The sequence below is a fragment of the Procambarus clarkii genome, chromosome 13, assembly GCF_040958095.1.
Source record: "Procambarus clarkii isolate CNS0578487 chromosome 13, FALCON_Pclarkii_2.0, whole genome shotgun sequence".
Lineage (NCBI taxonomy): Eukaryota > Metazoa > Arthropoda > Malacostraca > Decapoda > Cambaridae > Procambarus > Procambarus clarkii.
The window spans coordinates 41,896,489-41,919,832 of record NC_091162.1 but is presented as its reverse complement, the minus strand read 5'-3'; the positions used below and the strand labels follow the sequence as shown (position 1 = coordinate 41,919,832).

General features: G+C 45.1%; 1 long non-coding RNA gene across 2 annotated transcripts in view; it reads left to right on the top strand.

The window, feature by feature from the left end:
- Window positions 1–22,183: 22,183 nt before the first annotated feature.
- Window positions 22,184–23,344, top strand: part of LOC138364509 (uncharacterized) — a 10,197-nt gene continuing 9,036 nt past the window's right edge. The window contains exon 1 of one of the 2 annotated variants that reach the window (XR_011228428.1): window positions 22,184–22,555. This is a non-coding gene — a long non-coding RNA (uncharacterized lncRNA). Of the gene's footprint in view, window positions 22,556–22,627; window positions 22,860–23,344 lie in introns of those variants that run through there. The other variant, XR_011228427.1, reaches the window with a different exon arrangement.

Here is a 23,344-nt window from a genome sequence, read left to right as displayed (position 1 = left end):
TAAAATGTTCCTGATTTTCGGTTTATATTACCGATGGAAGATGTACACGTAAAACCGTTCTAATCCGGCTGAAACGTCGATATATGCAATAAAAACAGAACTTCTGCCCTTTTAAATATCTTACTCAGTATTTTAACGAGAAACAAATAGATGATTGAAAATGAAGTATTTAAGGTTATTTTTTGATCAGTTTTGAGTTTGCATAATTTTTCTCGTATATTAATGAAATAATAACAATAAATTGATAATTCACAAAAACGTGGAAAAACGGCAAAATATTGCCTAATTCGATGATATTTTGTTTAAATCACATAAAGGAAAAGGGGGTGATAAAGGTCAAAATATTGCTAAATTCGATGATTTTTAGTACAAAACAAAATGCAAGAAAACTTGCTTAAAATGCAATATTTTGCGAAAATCTGAGATTTGAAGGCCAAATCACATATCGTGATACTACATGAAATAGTATCGAAATATTGGTAAAAATGAATATATTTACGTAATATCAAACTACATGAAAAACGTGAAAAAGTCATTATTATGCCAAATTTGAGGATTTTAACTTCGAATCATAAAGGGACGTTTCGTGTTTTTTAGATCCTAGAAAAGACGTATAAAGATGTTGCTTCCAATACAAATGATAAAAATCAATGTGTTTTCATTAAACGTAACTAAAATGTTCCTGATTTTCGGATTATATTACCGATGGAAGATGTACACGTAAAACCGTTCTACTCCGGCTGAAACGTCGATATATGCAATAAAAACAGAACTTTTCCCCTTTTAAATATCTTACTCAGTATTTTAACGAGAAACAAATAGATGATTGAAAATGAAGTATTTATGGTTATTTTCGATTCAATTATGTGTTTGCATAATTTTTCTCGTATATTTAATGAAATAATAACAATAAACTGATAATTCACAAAATGTGGAAAAACGGCAAAATATTGCCTAATTCGATGATATTTTGTTTAAATCACATAAAGGAAAAGGGGATGATAAAGGTCAAAATATTGCTAAAATCGATGATTTTTAGTACAAAACAAAATGCAAGAAAACTTACTTAGAAATGCAAAATTTGCGAAATTCTGAGATTTGAAGGCCAAATCACATAACGTGAGAAAACACAAAGTAGTATCGAAATATTGGTAAAAGCGAATATATATACGTAAAATCACACTACATGAATAACGTGAAAAATGTCACTATATTACCATATTTGAGGATTTTAACTTCAAATCATAGAGCGTGGTTCCGTATTATTGAGATCCAAGAAAAGACATATGACAATGTTGTTTCAAATACAAATGATAAAAATCAATGTGTTTTCATTAGAATTAACTAAAATGTTCCTGATTTTCCGTATATATTACCGATGGAAGATGTACACGTAAAACCGCTCTAATCCAGCTGAAACGTCGATATATGCAATAAAAACAGAACTTCTCCCCTTTCCAATATCTTACTCAGTATTTTAACGAGAAACAAATAGTTGATTGAAAATGAAGTGTTTAAGGTTAATTTCTAATCAATTATGTGTTTGCATCATTTTTATCGTATATTTAATGAATTAATAGCAATAAACTGAAAATTCACAAAAACGTGGAAAAACAGCAAAATATTGCCTAATTCGATGATATTTTGTTTATATCACATAAAGGAAAAGGGGATGATAAACGTCAAAATATTGCTGAATTCGATGATTTTTAGTACGAAACAAAATGCAAGAAAACTTGCTTAAAATGCAATATTATGTGAAAATATGAGATTTGAAGGCCAAATCACATATCGTGATACTACATGAAATGGTATCGAAATATTGGTAAATATGAATATATTTACGAAATATCAAACTACATGAAAAACGTGAAAAAGTCATTTTTATGCCAAATTTGAGGATTTTTACTTCTAATCATAAAGCGACGTTTCGTATTTTTTAGACCCTAGAAAAGACGTATAAAGATGATGCTTCCAATACAAATGGTAAAAATCAATGTGTTTTCATTAAACTTAACTAAAATATTCCTGATTTTCGGTTTATATTACCGATGGAAGATGCACACATAAAACCGTTCTAATCCGGCTGAAACGTCGATATATGCAATAACAACAGAACTTCTCCCCTTTTAAATATCTTACTCAGTATTTTAACGAGAAACAAATAGATGATTGAAAATGAAGTGTTTAAGGTTAATTTCTAATCAATTATGTGTTTGCATCATTTTTCTCATATATTTAATGAAATAATAACAATATACTGATAATTCACAAAAACGTGGAAAAACGGCAAAATATTGCCTAATTCGATGATATTTTGTTTAAATCACATAAAGGAAAAGGGGATGATAAAGGTCAAAGTATCGAAATATTGGTAAAAACGAATATATATACGTAAAATCACACTACACGAATGCAGAGGCTTAAGAGAGGGATGCAGAGGCTGAAGAGATTGATGCAGAGGCTAAAGAGAGGGATGCAGAGGCTGAAGAGAATGATGCAGAGGCTTAAAAGAGTGATGCAGAGGCTCAGGAGAGTGATGCAGAGGCTGTAGAGAATGATGCAGAGGCTTAAGGTAGTGATGTAGGGGCTGAAGAGAATAATGCAGAGGCTTAAGAGAGGGATGAAGAGACTCAAGAGAGTGATGCAGAGCCTCAAGACAGGGGATGCAGAGGCTTAAGAGAGGGATGCATAGACTCAAAAGAGTGATGCAGAGGCTCAAGAGACGGATGCAGAGGCTTAAGAGACTGATGCAAAGGCTCAAGAGGTGTGCACAGGCTCATGAGAGGGATGCTGAGGCTCAAGTGAGGGATGGAGAGGCTTAGGAGAATGATGCAGAGGCTCAAGAGAGGGATGCAGAGGCTCAAGAGAGTGATGCAGAGGCTCAAGAGAGAGTGATGCAGAGGCTCAAGAGAGTGATGCAGAGGCTCAAGAGAGGGATGCAGAGGCTCAAGAGAGTGATGCAGAGGCTCAAGAGAGAGATGTAGAGGCTTAAGAGAGGGATGCAGAGGCTCCAGAGAGGGATGCAGAGGATCAAGAGAGTAATGCAGAGGCTCAAGAGAGTGATGCAGATGCTAAAGAGAATGATGCAGAGGCTTAAGAGAGGGATGCAGAGGCTCAAGAGAGGGATGCAGAGGCTCTTGAGAGTGATGTAGAGGCTCAAGAGAGGGATGCAGAGGCTTAAGAGAGTGATGCAAAGGCTCAAGAGGGGTGCACAGGCTCATGAGAGGGATGCTGAGGCTCAAGTGAGGGATGGAGAGGCTTAGGAGAATGATGCAGAGGCTCAAGAGAGGGATGCAGAGACTCAAGAGAGTAATGCAGAGGCTCAAGAGAGTGATGCAGAGGCTCAAGAGAGTGATGCAGAGGCTCAAGAGAGGGATGCAGAGGCTCAAGAGAGTGATGCAGAGGCTCAAGAGAGGAATGCATAGGCTGAAGAGACTGATACAGAGGCTTAAGTGAGTGATGCAGAGGCTGAAGAGAGGGATGCAGAGGCTCAAATGAGTGATGCAGAGGCTCAAGAGAGAGATGCAGAGGCTAAGGAGAGTGACGCAGAGGCTCAAGAGAGTGATGCAGAGGCTCAAGAGAATGATGTAGAGGCTTAAGAGAGGGATGCAGAGGCTCCAGAGAGGGATGCAGAGGATCAAGAGAGTAATGCAGAGGCTCAAGAGAGTGATGCAGAGGCTGAAGAGAATGATGCAGAGGCTTAAGAGAGGGATGCAGAGTCTCAAGAGAGGGATGCAGAGGCTCTTGAGAGTAATGCAGAGGCTCAAGAGAGGGATGCAGAGGCTTAAGAGAGTGATGCAAAGGCTCAATAGAGGGATGCAGAAGCTCATGAGAGGGATGCAGGAGTTCAAGAGAGGGATGCAGAGGCTCAGGAGAGTAATGCAGAGGCTTAAGAGAGGGATGCAGAGGCTCAAGAGAGTGATGCAGAGGCTTAAGAGAGGGATGCAGAGGCTCAAGAGAATGATGCAGAGGCTCAATAGAGTGCTGCAGAGGCTCAAGAGAGAGATGCTGAGGCACCAGAGAGGGATGCAGAGGCTCAAGTGAGTGATGCAGAGGCTGAAGAGAGAGATGCAGAGGCTTAAGAGAGTGATGCAGAGGCTCAGGAGAGTAATGCAGAGGCTCAAGAGAATGATGCAGAGGCTCAAGAGAGTGATGCAGAGGATTAAGAGAAGGATACAGAGGCTAAAGAAAGTGATGCAGAGGCTCTAGAGAGTGATGCAGAGGCTCAAGAGAGTGATGTAGAGGCTCAAAGGAGTGATGCACAGGCCCAAGAGAGTGTTGCAGAGGATTAAGAGAGTGATGCAGAGGCCGAAGAGAGTTATGCAGAGGCTTAAGAGAGTGATGCAGAGGCTGAAGAGAGTGTTGCAGAGGATTAAGAGAGTGATGCAGATGCTCAAGAGAGGGATGCAGAGGCTCAAGAGAGTGATGCAGACTCTTAATAGAGGAATGCAGAGGCTCAAGAGAGTGATGCAGAGGCTTAAGAGAGGGATGCAAAGGCTCAAGAGAATGATGCAGAGGCTTAAGAGAGGGATGCAGAGGCTTAAGAGAGGGATGCAGATGCTCAAGAGAATGATGCAGAGGCTCAAGAGAATGATGTAGAGGCTCAAGAGAGAATGGCAGAGGCTTAGGAGAGGGATGCAGAGGTTCAAGGGAGGGATGCTGAAAATATTGCTAAATTCGATGATTTTATGTACAAAGAACAATCCAAGAAAACTTGCTTAAAAACACAATAATATGTGAAATTCTGAGGATTCTAGGCCAAATCACATATAGAGAGACAAAATGATGTACTATGAAAATATTAGTAAATTCGAACATTTTAACCTAAAATCACTCTACATGAAAAACATGGAAAAAGTCATTATAATACCAAATTCGTGGATTTTTACATCAAATCATAGAGCGAGGTTGTGTATTATTTTGATCGTTAAAAATGCATATGAAAACGTTGTTTCCAATTCATATGATAAAAATCAATGTGTTTTGTTTAGAAATAACTAAAATATTCCTGAATTCCCATTTATATTGCTCCAAAATATAGCTCTGGTGTCGCATTTGGGATGTTCGGGATATTATGAAAACTGCAGGGGGTTTTGGGCAAAATGTGACCCATCGCTGCTTTCAGTAATTGGCATATTTTCGGTATAAAAAGTCGGAATTTCAAACTGCGAATACGTGCAGAGAGCCAGATTACTCGAAAATGTGACTCTGGCGCCGAATTTGGGATGTTTGGGATATTTTCAAAACTGATGGGAGGTTTGGGCAAAATGTGACCCATCGTCGCTTTCAGTAATTGGCATATTTTCGGTAAAATTCGAAATTTCAAACTGCGAATACGTGCAGAGAGCTAGATTTTGGCTCCAAAATGTGGCTCTTGCATCGAATTTGAGATTTTTGAATATTTTGAAAACTGCTGGGGTGTTTGGGCAAAATATGACCCACCGCCGCTTTCAGTAATTGGCATATTTTCGGTATAAAAATTCGGAATTTCAAACTGCGAATACGTGCAGAGAGACTGATTTTGGCTCCAAAATGTGGATCTGGCGTCGAATTTGGGATGTTTAGGATATTTTCAAAACTGCAGGGGGTTTGGGCAAAATGTGACCCACCGCCGCTTTCAGTTACTGGCATATTTTCGGTATAAAAAGTCGGAATTTCAAACTACAAATACGCGCAGAGAACCAGAATTTGGCTCCAAAATATGGCTCATGTGTCGAATTTGGGATGTTTGCGTATTTTTTTGATGAAAAATAGTACTTTACAGGCTCAGAAGTCCAGTGCGAAGTCCGCTCGGCCGACCGGCTCCTCGGTAGGACGGAAGCCGATGAACAGAGGAATCAGGTTAAAGAATATGTCGATTTGCTATTGCATCAACTGGGATTCGATCGGGGACCATAAGGATTATAACCAACGAACTATCTCCATTTAGACGGTAGGCCTCCAGTTTGTGTGTGTGTGTGTGTTTACTAGTTGTATTTTTGCGGGGGTTGAGCTTTGCTCTTTCGGCCCGCCTCTCAACTGTCAATCAACTGTTTACTAACTACTAACTTACTAACTACTTTTTTTATTTTTTTTCCCACACCACACACACACACACACACACACACCAGGAAATAGCCCGTGACAGCTGACTAACTCCCAGGTACCTATTTACTGCTAGGTAACAGGGGCACTTAGGGTGAAAGAAACTTTGCCCATTTGTTTCTGCCTCGTGCGGGAATCGAACCCGCGCCACAGAATTACGAGTCGTGCGCGCTATCCACCAGGCTACGAGGCCCCTGTGTGTGTGTGTGTGTGTGTGTGTGTGTGTGTGTGTGTGTGTGTGTGTGTGTGTGTGTGTGTGTGTGTACTCACCTAGTTGTGTTTGCGGGGGTTGAGCTCTGGCTCTTTGGTCCCGCCTCTCAACCGTCAATCAACAGGGTACAGATTCCTGAGCCTATCGGGCTCTATCATATCTACACTTGAAACTGTGTATGGAGTCAGCCTCCACCACATCACTTACTAATGCATTCCATTTGTCAACCACTCTGACACTAAAAAAGTTCTTTTTAATATCTCTGTGGCTCATTTGGGCACTCAGCTTCCACCTGTGTCCCCTTGCGCGTCTTCCCCTTGTGTTAAATAGACTGTCTTTATCTACCCTATCAATTCCCTTCAGAATCTTGAATGTGGTGATCATGCCCCCCCTAACTCTTCTGTCTTCCAGCGAAGTGAGGTTTAATACCCGTAGTCTCTCCTCGTAGCTCATACCTCTCAGCTCGGGTACTAGTCTGGTGGCAAACCTTTGAACCTTTTCCAGTTTAGTCTTATCCTTGACTAGATATGGACTCCATGCTGGGGTTGCATACTCCAGGATTGGCCTGACATATGTGGTATACAAAGTTCTGAATGATTCTTTACACAAGTTTCTGAATGCCGTTCGTATGTTGGCCAGCCTGGCATATGCCGCTGATGTTATCCGCTTGATATGTGCTGCAGGAGACAGGTCTGGCGTGATATGAACCCCCAAGTCTTTTTCCTTCTCTGACTCCTGAAGAATTTCCTCTCCCAGATGATACCTTGTATCTGGCCTCCTGCTCCCTACACCTATCTTCATTACATTACATTTGGTTGGGTTAAACTCTAACAACCATTTGTTCGACCATTCTTTCAGCTTGTCTAGGTCTTCTTGAAGCCTCAAACAGTCCTCTTCTGTTTTAATCCTTCTCATAATTTTAGCATCGTCCGCAAACATTGAGAGAAATGAATCGATACCCTCTGGGAGATCATTTACATATATCAGAAACAAGATAGGACCGAGTACAGAGCCCTGTGGGACTCCACTGGTGACTTCACGCCAATCGGAGGTCTCACCCCTCACCGTAACTCTCTGCTTCCTATTGCTTAGATACTCCCTTATCCACTGGAGCACCTTACCAGCTACACCTGCCTGTCTCTCCAGGTTATGTACCAGCCTCTTATTCGGTACTGTGTGAAAGGCTTTCCGACAATCCAAGAAAATGCAGTCCGCCCAGCCTTCTCTTTCTTGCTTAATCTTTGTCACCTGATCGTAGAATTCTATCAAGCCTGTAAGGCAAGATTTACCCTCCCTGAACCCATGTTGGCGAATTCTCACGAAGTCCCTTCTCTCCAGATGTGTTACCAGGTTTTTTCTCAGGATCTTCTCCATCATATATGGAGAAGATCTTGACTTGTATACCATCATATATGGTATACAAGTCAAGGACACTGGCCTGTAGTTCAGTGCCTCTTGCCTGTCGCCCTTTTTGTATATTGGGACCACATTCGCCGTCTTCCATATTTCTGGTAGGTCTCCCGTCTCCAGTGACTTACTATACACTATGGAGAGTGGCAAGCAAAGTGCCTCTGCACACTCTTTCAGTATCCATGGTGAGATCCCATCTGGACCAACAGCCTTTCTAACATCCAGATCCAGCAGGTGTCTCTTGACCTCCTCTCTCGTAATTTCGAACTCTTCCAAGGCCACCTGGTTTACCCCCCTTTCTCCTAGCACAGTGACCTCACCTTGTTCTATTGTGAAGACCTCCTGGAACCTCTTGTTGAGTTCTTCACACACCTCTCTGTCATTCTCTGTATACCTGTCATCGCCTGTTCGAAGTTTCAATACCTGTTCTTTCACTGTTGTTTTCCTTCTGATGTGACTGTGGAGTAGCTTTGGTTCGGTCTTGGCTTTGTTTGCTATATCATTTTCAAAACTTTTCTCTGCTTCTCTTTTCACCCTGACGTACTCATTCCTGGTTCTCTGGTATCTCTCTCTGCTTTCTGGTGTTCTGTTATTCCGGAAGTTCCTCCACGCCCTTTTGTTCAGTTTCTTCGCTTCCATACATGCCCTATTATACCATGGATCCTTCTGTTGCTTCTCGGATGTGTGTGTGTGTGTGTGTGTGTGTGTGTGTGTGTGTGTGTGTGTGTGTGTGTGTGTGTGTGTGTGTGTGTGTGTGTGTGTGTGTGTGTGTGTGTGTGTGTGTGTGTGTGTGTGTGTGTGTGTGTGTGTGTGTGTGTGTTTGTGTTAGAGAGAAATAGATGTAGTAGATATAAATAAGGAAAAATACATATATATGATAGGCGGGGTCCAAGAGCTAATAACTCGATTCTGCAGATACATATAGTAAATACAAGTAGAAAATAAATACACACTCACACACACTCATACACATTAATTGATAATGAACTGTTTTGTGTGGGTATTGATGTGTACTATTGTCAAGACCGACAGACACGTGAAGCTATGTGTGTTTATGTGTTCCTGTAATTGAACTGACATGTGTACGGTAATAATCTGTATGTGTCCATTTTAAAGGTACATATTAGTGAATGTTTATTTAGGTAAATTGATTGACATGTGCGTGTGCGCGCGATTAGTGTTACTGTAATTTATATGGTTAACATTTACACGTTTGAATGACATAGTTTCCCATTATTGTCACATTTTTTGAGTAATAATTGATTAATTGACAGTTGAGAGGCGGGCCGAAAGAGCAGAGCTCAACTCTTGCAAGCAGAACTAGGTGAACACAACTAGATAAATACTAACCAACCACGATCTCGTACATCCCTCTCTTGAGGCTCTGCATCACTCTCTCAAGCCTCTGCATCCCTCTCTTGATCCTCTGCATCACTCTCTTGAGCCTCTGCATCATTCTCGTGAGCCTCTGTATCACTCTCTTAAGCCTCTGCATCCTTCTCTTGTCCCTCTGCATCCCTCACTTGACCCTCTGCATCCCTCTCTTGAGCCATTGCATCCCTCTCTTGAGCCTCTGCATCCCTCTCTTGAGCATCTGCATCCCTCTCATAAGCCTCTCCATCACTCTCTTGAGCCTCTGCATTCCTCTCATGAGCATCCGCATCACTCTCTTCAGCCTCTGCATTCCTCTCTTGAACCTCTGCATCACTCTCTTGTGCCTATACATCCCTCTCTTGAGCCTCTGCATCGCTCTCTTAAGCCTCTGCATCACTCTTATGAGCCTCTGCATCACTCTCTTGAGACTCTGCATCACTTTCTTGAGCCTCTGCATCCCTCTCTTAAGCCTCTGCAACACTCTCTTCAGCCTCTGCATCACTCTCTTAAGCCTCTGCTTCGCTCTCATGATCCTCTGCATCACTCTCTTGATCCTCTGCATCCCTCTCTTGAGCCTCTGCATCACTCTCCAGAGCCTCTGCATCCCTCTCTTGAGCCTCTACATCACTCGCTTCAGCCTCTGCATCACTCTCTTAAGCCTCTGCATCACTCTTTTGATCCTCTGCATCACTCTCTTGATTCTCTGCATCACTCCTGTAAGCCTCTGAATCACTCTCTCGAGCCTCTGCACCACTCTCGTAAGCCTCTGCATTACTCCCTTAAGCCTCTGCATCACTCCCATAAACCTCTGAATCACTCTCTTGAGCCTCTCCATCACACTCTTGAGCCCCTGCATCACTCTTTTGAACCTCTGCATCACTCTCTTGAGCCTCTGCATCACTTTCTTAAGCCTCTGCATCCCTTTCATGAGCCTTTGCATCTCTCTCTTGACCTCCTGCATCCCTCTTATGAGCCTCTGCATCCCTCTCTCGAACCTTTGCATCACTCGCTTAGGCCTCTGCATCCCTCTCTTGAGCCTCTGCATCACTCTCTAAAGCCTCTGCATCCCTCACTTGAGCCTCTGCATCCTTCACTTGAGCCATTGCATCCCTCTCTTGAACCTCTGCATCCCTTTATTGAGCCTCTGCATCCCTCTCTTAAGCTTCTGCATCACTCTCTTAAGCCTCGGCATCACTCTCTTAAGCCTCTGAATCTCTCTATTCAGCCTCTGCATACCTCTCTTCAGCCTCTGCATCCCTCTCTTGAGCCCCTGCATCCCTCTCTTGAGCCTCAACATCCCTCTCTTGAGCCTCTGCATCCCTCTCCTAAGCCTCTGAATCACTCTCTTGAGCCTTTGCATCACTCTCTTGAGCCTCTGCATCCCTCTCTTATGCCTCTGCAACACTGTCTTCAGCCTCTGCATCACTCTCTTATGCCTCTGCATCCCTCTCTTGAACCTCTGCATCACTCTCAAGAGCCTTTTGCATCCCTCTCTTGTTCCTCTTATCCCTCACTTAAGCCTCTGCATCTCTCTCTTGAGCCTCTGCATCCCTCCCTTGAGCCTCTGCATCCCTCTCTTGAGCCTCTGCATCCGTCTCTTAAGCCTCTGCATCACTCTCTTAAGCCTCTGCTTCCCTCTCTTGATTCACTGCATCACTCTCTTGAGCCTCTGCATCACTCTCTTGATCGTCTGCATCACTCTCTTGAGCCTCTGCATCACTCTCTTTAGCCTCTCTATCACTCTTGTAAGCCTCTGCATCCCGTTCTTGATCCTCTGCATCACTCTCTTGAGCCTCTGCATCATTCTTTTGAGCCTCTGCATCACTCTCTTGAGTCTCTGCATCACTCTCTGAAGCCTCTGCCTTTCTCTCTTGAGCCTCTGCATCACTCTCTTGAGCTACTGCATCCCTCTCTTGAGCCTCAGCATCCCTGTCTTGAGCCTTTGCATCACTCTCTTAAGCCTCAGCATCCCTCTCTTGACCCTCTGCATCACTCTCAAGTGCCTCTGCATCTTTCTCTTGTGCCTCTGCATCACTCACTTTAGCCTCTGCATCCGTCTCTTAAGCCTCTGCATCACTCTCGTAAGCCTCTGCATCACTCTCTTAAGCCATTGCATCTCTCTCTTAAGCCTCTGAATCACTCTCTTGAGCCTCTCCATCACTCTCATGAGCCCTTGCATCCCTCTATTGAGCCTCTGCATCACTCTCTTGAGCCTCTTCATCACCCTCTTATGGCTCTGCATCCCTCTTTTGAGCCTCCGCATCACTTTCTTAAGACTCTGCATCCCTCTCTTGAACTCCTGAATCTCTCTTATAAGCCTCTGCATCATTCTCATGAGCCTCTGCATCACTCTCTTAAGCCTCTGCATCCCTCCCTTGTGCCTCTGCCTCCCTCACTTGACCCTCTGCATCCCTCTCTTGAGCCATTGCATCCCTCTCTTGAGCCTCTGCATCCCTCTCTTTAGCCTCTGCATCACTCTCGTAAGCCTCTGAATCACTCTCTTGAGCCTCTGCATCCCTCTCTTGAGCATCCGCATCACTCTTTTCAGCCTCTGCATCCCTCTCTTGAACCTCTGCATCACTCTTGAGCCTATACATCCCTCTCTTGAGCCTCTGCATCGCTCTCTGAAGCCTCTGCATCACTCTTATGAGCCTCTGCATCACTCGCTTGAGACTCTGCATCACTCTTTTGAGCCTCTGCATCCCTCTCTTAAGCCTCGGCAACACTCTCTTCAGCCTCTGCATCACTCTCTTAAGCCTCTGCTTCCCTCTCATGATCCTCTGCATCACTCTCTTGATCCTCTGCATCACTCTCTTGAGCCTCTGCATCATTCTCCAGAGCCTCTGCATCACTCTCTTGAGCCTCTACATCACTCGCTTCAGCCTCTGCATCACTCTCTTAAGCCTCTGCATCACTCTTTTGATCCTCTGCATCACTCTCTTGATTCTCAACATCACTTCTGTAAGCCTCTGAATCACTCTCTCGAGTCTCTGCATCACTCTCGTAAGCCTCTGCATCACACTCTTAAGCCTCTGCATCACTCCCGTAAACCTCTGAATCACTCTCTTGAGCCTCTCCATCACACTCTTGAGCCCCTGCATCCCTCTATTGAGCCTCTGCATCACTCTCTTGAGCCTCTGCATCACTTTCTTAAGCCTCTGCATCCCTTTCATGAGCCTTTGCATCTCTCTCTTGACCTCCTGCATCCCTTTTATGAACCTCTGCATCCCTCTCTTGAACCTTTGCATCACTCGCTTAAGCCTCTGCATCCCTCTCTTGAGCCTCTGCATCACTCTCTAAAGCCTCTGCATCCCTCTCTTGAGCCATTGCATCCCTCTCTTGAGCCTATACACCCCTCTATTGAGCCACTGCATCCCTCTCCTAAGCCTCTGCATCACTGTCATGAGCCTCGGCATCACTCTCTTAAGCCTCTGCATCTCTCTCTTCAGCATCTGCATCGCTCTCTTGAGCCTCTGCATCCCTCTCCTGAGCCCCTGCATCCCTCTCTTAAGCCTCTACATCCCTCTCTTGAGCCTCTGCATCCCTCTCCTAAGCCTCTGCATCACTCTCTTGAGCCTTTGCATCACTCTCTTGAGCCTCTGCATCCCTCTCTTATGCCTTTGCAACACTCTCTTCAGCCTCTGCAACACTCTCTTCAGCCTCTGCATCACTCTCTGGAGCGTCTGCATCAATCTCCAGAGCCTCTACATCACTCTCTTGAGCCTCTACACCACTCGCTTCAGAATCTGCATCACTCTCTTAAGCCTCTGCATCACTCTCTTGATCCTCTGCAACACTCTCTTGAGCCTCTTCGTCGTTCTCTTGAGCCTCTGCATCCCTCTCTTAAGCCTCTGCATCACTCTCTTTAGCCTTTGTATCCCTCTCTTCAGCCTCTTAATCACTCTCTTGAGCCTCTGCATCCCTCTCCTGAACTCCTGCATCCCTCTCATGAGCCTCTGCATCCCTCTCTTTAGCCTTTGCATCACTCTCTTAAGCCTCTGCATCCCTCTCTTGAACCTCTGCATCACTCTAAAGAGCCTCTGCATCCCTCTCTTGTGCCTCTTCATCCCTCACTTGAGCCTCTGTATCTCTCTCTTGAGCCTCTGCATCCCTCCATTGAGCCTCTGCATCCCTCTCTTAAGCCTCTGCTTCCCTCTTTTGATCCACTGCATCACGCTCTTGAGCCTCTGCATCACTCTCTTGATCGTCTGCATCACTCTCTTGAGCCTCTGCATCACTCTCTTTAGCCTCTCTATTACTCTCTTAAGCCTCTGCATCCCGCTCTTGATCCTCTGCATCACTCTCTTTAGCCTCTGCATCATTCTTTTGAGCCTCTGCATCACTCTCTTGAGTCTTTGCATCACTCGCTTATGCCTCTGCATCCCTCTCTTGAGCCTCTGCATCCCTCTCTTAAGCCTCTGTATCACTCTCTTAAGCCTCGGCATCACTCTCGTAAGCCTCTGAATCACTCTCTTGAGCCACTGCATCCCTCTCTTGAGCATCCGCGTCACTCTCTTCGGACTCTGCATCAGTCTCTTGACCCTCTGCATCACTCTCTTGAGCCTATACATCCCTCTCATGAGCCTCTGCATCGCTCTCTTAAGCCTCTGCATCACTCTTATGATCCTTTGCATCACTCTGTTGAGACTCTGCATCACTCTCTTGAGCCTCTGCATCCCTCTCTTAAGCCTCTGCAACACTCTCTTCAGCCTCTGCATCACTCTCTTAAGCCTCTGCTTCCCTCCCATAATCCTCTGCATCAATCTCTTGATCCTCTGCATCACTCTTTTGAGCTTCTGCATCACTCTCCAGAACCTCTGCATCACTCTCTTGAGTCTCTACATCACTTGCTTCAGCCTCTTCATCACTCTCTTAAGCCTCAGCATCACTCTTTTGATCCTCTGCTTCACTCTCTTGATTCTCTGCATCACTCTTGTAAGCCTCTGAATCACTCTCTTGAGCCTCTGCATCACTCTCGTAAGCCACTGCATTACTCTGAATCACTCACTTGTGCCTCTCCATCACACTCTTGAGCCCCTGCATCCCTCTATTGAGCCTCTGCATCACTCTCTTGAGCCTCTGCATCACCCTCTTAAGCCTCGGCATCCCTCTTTTGAGCCTCTGCATCACTTTCTTAAGCCTCTGGATCCCTTTCATGAGCCTTTGCATCTCTCTCTTGACCTCCTGCATCCCTCTTATGAGCCTCTGCATCCCTCTCTTGAACCTTTGCATCACTCGCTAAAGCCTCTGCATCCCTTTCTTGAGCCTCTACATCACTCTCTAAAGCCTCTGCATCCCTCACTTGAGCCTCTGCATCCCTCTCTTGAGCCATAGCATCCCTCTCTTGAGAATCTGCATCAATCTCTTGAGCCTCTGCATCCCTCTCTTAAGCTTCTGCATCACTCTCTTAAGCCACTGAATCACTCTCTTGAGCCTCTGCATCCCTCTCTTGAGCATCTGCATCACTCTCTTCAGCCTCTGCATCCCTCTCTTGAGCCTCTGCATCACTCTCTTTTGCCTATACATCCCTCTTTTGAGCCTCTGCATCCCTCTCTTAAGCCTCTGCATCACTGTCATGAGCCTCTGCATCACTCTCTTAAGCCTCTGCATCTCTCTCTTCAGCCTCTGCATCCCTCTCTTGAGCCCCTGCATCCCTCTCTTGAGCCTCTACATCACTCTCTTGAGCCTCTGCATCACTCTCTTGAGCCTTTGCATCACTCTCTTGAGCCTCTACATCCCTCTCTTATGCCTTTGCAACACTCTCTTCAGCCTCTGCATTACTCTCTTAAGCCTCTGCATCCCTCTCTTGAGCCCCTGCATCCCTCTCTTGAGCCTCTACATCACTCTCTTGAGCTTCTGCATCCCTCTCCTAAGCCTCTGCATCACTCTCTTGAGCCTTTGCATCACTCTCTTGAGCCTCTGCATCCCTCTCTTATGCCTTTGCAACACTCTCTTCAGCCTCTGCATTACTCTCTTAAGCCTCTGCATCCCTCTCTTGAGCCCCTGCATCCCTCTCTTGAGCCTCTACATCACTCTCTTGAGCCTCTGCATCTCTCTCCTAAGCCTCTGCATCACTCTCTTGAGCCTTTGCATCACTCTCTTGAGCCTCTGCATCCCTCTCTTATGCCTTTGCAACACTCTCTTCAGCCTCTGTATCACTCTCTTGAGCCTCTGCATCACTCTCCAGAGCCTCTACATCACTCTCTTGAGCCTCTACATTACTCGCTTCAGCCTTTGCATCACTCTCTTTAGCCTCTGCATCACTCTCTTGATCCTCTGCATCACTCTCCTGAGCGTCTTTATCATTCTCTTCATCCTCTGCATCCCTCTCGTAAGCCTCTGCATCACTCTCTTTAGCCTTTGCATCCCTCTCTTAAGCCTCTGAATCACTCTCTTGAGCCTCTGCATCCCTCTCTTGAACTCCTGCATCCCTCTCATAAACCTCTGCATCCCTCTCTTTAGCCTTTGCATCACTCTCTTAAGCCTCTGCATTCCTCTCTTGAACCTCTCCATCACTCTCAAGAGCCTCTGCATCCCTCTCTTGTGTCTCTTCATCACTCACTTGAGCCTCTGCATCCTTCTTTTGAGCCTCTGCATCACTTTCTTAAGCCTCTGGATCCCTTTCATGAGCCTTTGCATCTCTCTCTTGACCTCCTGCATCCCTCTTATGAGCCTCTGCATCCCTCTCATGAACCTTTGCATCACTCGCTTAAGCCTCTGCATCCCTCTCTTGAGCCTCTGCATCACTCTCTAAAGCCTCTGCATCCCTCACTTGAGCCTCTGCATCCTTCTCTTGAGCCATTGCATCCCTCTCTTGAGAATCTGCATCAATCTCTTGAGCCTCTACATCCCTCTCGTAAGCCTCTGCATCACTCTCTTAAGCCACTGAATCACTCTCTTGAGCCTCTGCATCCCTCTCTTGAGCATCTGCATCACTCTCTTCAGCCTCTGCATCCCTCTCTTGAGCCTCTCCTTCACTCTCTTGAGCCTATACATCCCTCTATTGAGCCTCTGCATCCCTCTCTTAAGCCTCTGCATCACTGTCATGTGCCTCTGCATCACTCTCTTAAGCCTCTGCATCTCTCTCTTCAGCCTCTGCATCCCTCTCTTGAGCCTCTGCATCCCTCTCTTGAGCCCCTGCATCCCTCTTTTGAGCCTCTACATCACTCTCTTGAGCCTCTGCATCCCTCTCCTAAGCCTCTGCATCACTCTCTGGAGCCTTTGCATCACTCTCTTGAGCCTCTGCATCCCTCTCTTATGCCTTTGCAACACTCTCTTCAGCCTCTGCATTACTCTCTTTAGCCTCTGCATCACTCTCTTGATCCTCTGCATCACTCTCCTGAGCCTCTTCATCATTCTCTTGAGCCTCTGCATCACGCTCTTCAGCCTTTGCATCCCTCTCTTAAGCCTCTGAATCACTCTCTTGAGCCTCTGCATCCCTCTCTTGAACTCCTGCATCCCTCTCATAAGCCTTTGCATCCCTCTCTTTAGCCTTTGCATCACTCTCTTAAGCCTCTGCATTCCTCTCTTGATCCTCTGCATCACTCTCAAGAGCCTCTGCATCCCTCTCTTGTGTCTCTTCATCCCTCACTTGAGCCTCTGCATCTCTCTCTTGAGCCTCTGCAATCCTCCCTTGAGCCTCTGCATCCCTCTCTTGAGCCTCTGCATCCGTCTCTTAAGCCTCTGCATCACTCTCTTAAGCCTCTGCTTCCCTCTTTTGATCCACTGCATCACTCTCTTGAGCCTCTGCATCACTCTCTTTAGCCTCTCTATCACTCTCTTAAGCCTCTGCATCCCTCTCTTGAGCCTCTGCATCAATCTCCAGAGCCTCTACATCACTCTCTTGAGCCTCTACATCACTCGCTTCAGCCTCTGCATCACTCTCTTAAGCCACTGAATCACTCTCTTGAGCCTCTGCATCCCTCTCTTGAGCATCTGCATCACTCTCTTCAGCCTCTGCATCCCTCTCTTGAGCCTCTGCATCACTCTCTTGAGCCCTCTCTTGATCCTCTGCATCACTCTCTTGAGCCTCTGCATCATTCTCTTGAGCCTCTGCATCACTGTCTTAAGCCTCTGCATCTCTCTCGTGTGCCTCTGCATCCCTCACTTGACCCTCTGCATCCCTCTATTGAGCCATTGCATCCCTCTCTTGAGCCTCTGCATCCCTCTCTTGAGCCTCTGCATCCCTCTCTTAAGCTTCTGCATCAATCTCTTGACCCTTTGCATCACTCTCTTGAGCCTATACATCCCTCTCTTGAGCCTCTGCATCGCTCTCTTAAGCCTCTGCAACACTCTCTTCAGCCTCTGCATCACTCTCTTAAGCCTCTGCTTGCCTCTCATGATCCTCTGCATCACTCTCTTAATCCTCTGCATCACTCTCTTGAGCCTCTGCATCACTCTCCAGAGCCTCTGCATCACTCTCTTGAGTCTCTACATCACTCGCTTCAGCCTCTGCATCACTCTCTTAAGCCTCAGCATCACTCTTTTGATCCTCTGCATCACTCTTGATTCTCTGTATCACTCTTGTAAGCCTCTGAATCACTCTCTCGAGCTTCTGCATCACTCTCTTAAGCCTCAGCATCACTCTTTTGATCCTCTGCATCACTCTTGATTCTCTGCATCACTCTCTTTAGCCTCTGCATCACTCTCTCGAGCCTCTGCATCACTCTCTTTAGCCTCTGCATCACTCTCTTGAGCCTCTGCATCACTCTCGTAAGCCACTGCATCACTCTGAATCACTCTCTTGTGCCTCTCCATCACACTTTTGAGCATCTGCATCCCTCTATTGAGCCTCTGCATCATTCTCTTGAGCCTCTGCATCACCCTCTTAAGCCTCAGCATCCCTCTTTTGAGCCTCTGCATCACTCTCTTAAACCTCTGGATCCCTTTCATGAGCCTTTGCATCTCTCTCTTGACCTCCTGCATCCCTCTTATAAGCCTTTGCATTCCTCTCTTGAACCTTTGCATCACTCGCTTAAGCCTCTGCATCCCTCTCTTGAGCCTCTGCATCACTCTCTAAAGCCTCTGCATCCCTCTCTTGAGCCTCTGCATCCCTCTCTTAAGCCTCTGCAACACTCTCTTCAGCGTCTGCATCACTCTCTTGAGCCTCTGCATCACTCTCCAGAGCCTCTACATCACTCTCTTGAGCCTCTACATTACTCGCTTCAGCCTTTGCATCACTCTCTTAAGCCTCTGCATCACTCTCGTGATCCTCTGCATCACTCTCTTGAGCCTCTTCATCATTCTCTTGAGCCTCTGCATTCCTCTCTTAAGCCTCTTCATCACTCTCTTTAGCCTTTGCATCCCTCTCTTGAGCCTCTGCATCCCTCTCTTGAGCATCCGCATCACTCTTTTCAGCCTCTGCATCCCTCTCTTGAACCTCTGCATCACTCTTGAGCCTATACATCCCTCTCTTGAGCCTCTGCATCGCTCTCTGAAGCCTCTGCATCACTCTTATGAGCCTCTGCATCACTCTCTTGAGACTCTGCATCACTCTCTTGAGCCTATGCATCCCTCTCTTAAGCCTCGGTAACACTCTCTTCAGCCTCTGCATCACTCTCTTAAGCCTCTGCTTCCCTCTCATGATCCTCTGCATCACTCTCTTGAGCCTCTACATCACTCGTTTCAGCCTCTGCATCACTCTCTTAAGCCTCTGCATCACTCTTTTGATCCTCTGCATCACTCTCTTGATTCTCTGCATCACTCCTGTAAGCCTCTGAATCACTTTCTCGAGCCTCTGCATCACTCTCGTAAGCCTCTGCATCACACTCTTAAGCCTCTGCATCACTCCCGTAAACCTCTGAATCACTCTCTTGAGCCTCTCCATCACACTCTTGAGCCCCTGCATCCCTCTATTGAGCCTCTGCATCACTCTCTTGAGCCTCTGCATCACCCTCTTAAGCCTCTGCATCCCTCTTTTGAGCCTCTGCATCACCTTCTTAAGCCTCTGCATCCCTTTCATGAGCCTTTGCATCTCTCTCTTGACCTCCTGCATCCCTTTTATGAACCTCTGCATCCCTCTCTTGAACCTTTGCATCACTCGCTTAAGCCTCTGCATCCCTCTCTTGAGCCTCTGCATCCCTCTCTTGAGCCTCTGCATCACTCTCTAAAGCCTCTGCATCCCTCTCTTGAGCCATTGCATCCCTCTATTGAGCCACTGCATCCCTCTCTTGAGCCCCTGCATCCCTCTCCTAAGCCTCTACATCCCTCTCTTAAGCCTCTGCATCCCTCTCTTGAGCCTCTGCTTCACTCTCTTGAGCCTTTGCATCTCTCTCTTGAGCCTCTGCATCCCTCTCTTATGCCTCTGCAACACTCTCTTCAGCCTCTGCATCACTCTCTTAAGCCTCTGCATCCCTCTCTTGAGCCTCTGCATCCCTCTCTTAAGCCTCTGCAACACTCTCTTCAGCCTCTGCATCACTCTGTTGAGCCTCTGCATCAATCTCCAGAGCCTCTACATCACTCTCTTGAGCCTTAACACCACTCGCTTCAGCCTCTGCATCACTCTCTTAAGCCTCTGCATCACTCTCTTGATCCTCTGCATCCCTCTCCTGAACTCCTGCATCCCTCTCATGAGCCTCTGCATCCCTCTCTTTATCCTTTGCATCACTCTCTTAAGCCTCTGCATCCCTCTCTTGAGCCTCTGCATCCCTCTCTTAAGCCTCTGCAAAACTCTCTTCAGCCTCTGCATCACTCTGTTGAGCCTCTGCATCAATCTCCAGAGCCTCTACATCACTCTCTTGAGCCTTAACACCACTCGCTTCAGCCTCTGCATCACTCTCTTAAGCCTCTGCATCACTCTCTTGATCCTCTGCATCCCTCTCCTGAACTCCTGCATCCCTCTCATGAGCCTCTGTATCCCTCTCTTTATCCTTTGCATCACTCTCTTAAGCCTCTGCATCCCTCTCTTGAACCTCTGCATCACTCTCAAGAGCCTGTGCATCCCTCTTTTGTGCCTCTTCATCCCTCAATTGAGCCTCTGCATCTCTCTCTTGAGCCTCTGCATCCCTCCATTGAGCCTCTGCATCCCTCTCTTGAGCCTCTGCATCCGTCTCTTAAGCCTCTGCATCACTCTCTTAAGCCTCTGCTTCCCTCTTTTGATCCACTGCATCACTCTCTTGTGCCTCTGCATCACTCTCTTGATCGTCTGCATCACTATCTTGAGCCTCTGCATCACTCTCTTTAGCCTCTCTATCACTCTCTTAAGCCTCTGCATCCCGCTCCTGATCCTCTGCATCACTCTCTTTAGCCTCTGCATCATTCTTTTGAGCCTCTGCATCACTCTCTTGAGCCTCTGCATCACTCGCTTATGCCTCTGCATCCCTCTCTTGATCCTCTGCATCACTCTCTTGAGCCTCTGCATCATTCTCTTGAGCCTCTGCATCACTCTCTTAAGCCTCTGCATCTCTCTCGTGTGCCTCTGCATCCCTCACTTGACCCTCTTCATCCCTCTTTTGAGCCATTGCATCCCTCTCTTGAGCCTCTGCATCCCTCTCTTGAGCCTCTGCATCCCTCTCTTAAGCCTCTGCATCACTCTCTTAAGCCTCGGCATCACTCTCGTAAGCCTCTGAATCACTCTCTTGAGCCTCTGCATCCCTCTCTTGAGCATCCGCATCACTCTCTTCAGTCTCTGCATCCCTCTCTTGACCCTCTGCATCACTCTCTTGAGCCTATACATCCCTCTCTTGAGTGTCTGTATCGCTCTCTTAAGCCTCTGCATCACTCTTATGAGCCTCAGCATCCAACCTGTCCTCTTAAAAAGAACGTCAACATTTGCCGTTTGACTCTACGGCTGTTTTTGGACGTTATTTTGTGTAAAACAACGTCTATTTTCGCTTCCATGGACTATCTCTTGTTATACAATGAAATACCACACTCTTATTATTCTATAACTCACTGACTATGCTCTGATATTTGTTCTTCAAGTAAAAATATATATATTTTTGGCTTAATTAGGCCATAATCCAGAAAATTCCAGCCTATCGATCTTTATATTTAGGAAAACATCTAATAAATTTGGAAATGAATTTTTCGTTCGCCGACAGTTGCCTGTTACTATTTAACCCTCTATGCTGTAATGTCGCTGGTCATTGTGACTTTCCCAGGATTTATATAGGTTTTGTAGTAGCATTTAGTCAGACTACAGTAATTTAACTAATGGGAAACCTCTATAGTTGTCGTAAATTAATAATAATCATTTATCAAATAATAAATTAGCAAACATATGCAACATTTTATGTTACGACTTTTCGGGTAGGCCGTTCTGTTTGTTTACAACCCCAATGGTTCAAAATACACAATACTTTTAATATATAAGTGACTAAGTATGCTCTAATATATGGTCCTCAATGAAAATTATCGTTTTTTTTTGTTAATTTGTCCATAATGAATAAGATTCCTTACTGTTGATCTTTATATTAAGAAAAACATCTAAACAAATTGGTATTGTGTTTTCGTTCAGATAAAGTTTCCAGATACTATTTCCTAGTTATCAATTAATGTAGGTGGTTATTTTAATTCGCGGCTACCAGGGGCTTTCTCCCATTATACAATATAAATGTACTCACTAACTATTCTCTGGTATCTGTTCTTCAAGTAAAATTACCTATTTTTTTGTTTAATTAGTCCATAATTCATAAAATTCCTTCAGGTCGATCTTTATATTTAGAAAAACATCTAATCAATTTGGAATTTAATTTTTCGTTCACCTACAGTTACCAGCTACTATTTCATTGTTATATTTTATGTCGCTGGTCATTACAATTTTCCAAGAATTTAAACAGCTAAACAGCAAGTAGCATCTTGTTAGAGTACAGGAATTTACCTATGGAGAACCTCGATAGCTGCCGAAAATTATTAATGATTATATATGTAATTTAAAATAATGAATTATATACCATTTCTTATGTTACGTCTTTGGCGGGTAGGCGGTTCTGCGGGTTTACAACCGAATTGTTTAAAAATCACACTATTTTAAATGTATGAGTCACTAGTATGCTCTGATATATGTTCTGCAATGAAAATAAAGATTGTTTTGTTGTTAATTACTCCATAAATGTGTAATGTGTTAATTCAGTCTAAAATCTTTTTGCAACGTTTATATGCGATATACGTAGCTGGAAACTACCTAATATTTAAAAATAATAGTTACAACATTCTATTAATATATAATGTTGAAATAAATATCACACAAAGTCTGTATATCTGTTTTTAGATGTCTTATAAATCTTCTTTTAAAATAGTATTAATGATTTTTATGAACCTTGAGTAAAAATTATGTTAATTATTATTAATCTAATTGTTATTATTTTAAGTAAAAGAATTGCAAGTATTCGCATAACCACGGGATCTCTGTTTGTGTATGAATGCACGGATTTGTTTTTGTTATGAGAGGGACGCCTTAGAAAGCATGGTGTAGGCCACCTGTGGCTCGCATCCGATCCCACGATCGTCGTCGCCCCTAAATCAACACAACAGGTATTTAGTATTTACGATTATAATAAGTAATATTTCTTTTATAATAATATTGCAGCAGGTGGTGTAGTGGTAGGACACTCGCCTGGCGTTCCGCGAGCGCTATGTCATGGGTTCGTATCCTGGCCGGGGAGGATTTACTGGGCGCAATTCCTTAACTGTAGCCTCTGTTTAACGCAACAGTAAAATGTGTACTTGGATGAAAAAACGATTCCTCGCGGCGGTGATCGTATTCCAGGGACCTGCCCGAAACGCTACTCGTACTAGTGGCTGTACAAGAATGTAACAACTTTTGTATATATCTCAGGTTAGGGGCTAGGCATTTACACTCTTAGGTCAGCAAACTAGCTAGAAGGTTAGACTATTAGACTCCACTGGTCAATCGGGGCCCTGCATGACTCAGCTTATCCTAACCTAGCCCAGCTTAAACCATCTTAGCATAGTTCATTCTAGCTGTGCATAGTGCTTGCACAGCCTTGCTTATCCTAGTTTACCTCTTCCTAGCCTACCGTAGCCAAGCCTATCCCAGTATACCCTTACCTAGTCTTGCCTAGCCTAACCCTGCCTTGCTTTTAAACATGACCAGTCCTTCCTACCCTAGCCAAGCCCTGACCAGCTTAGCCAAGCCAATCCCTGCCTAGATTTAGCATAGCCTTGCCTTTTTATTAATATATAGAGGGTACCACCTCTGGTTGAGTTTGTAGGAACCCTCCACTTATAGGGTTGAGGGTTCCATATATATATATATATATATATATATATATATATATATATATATATATATATATATAT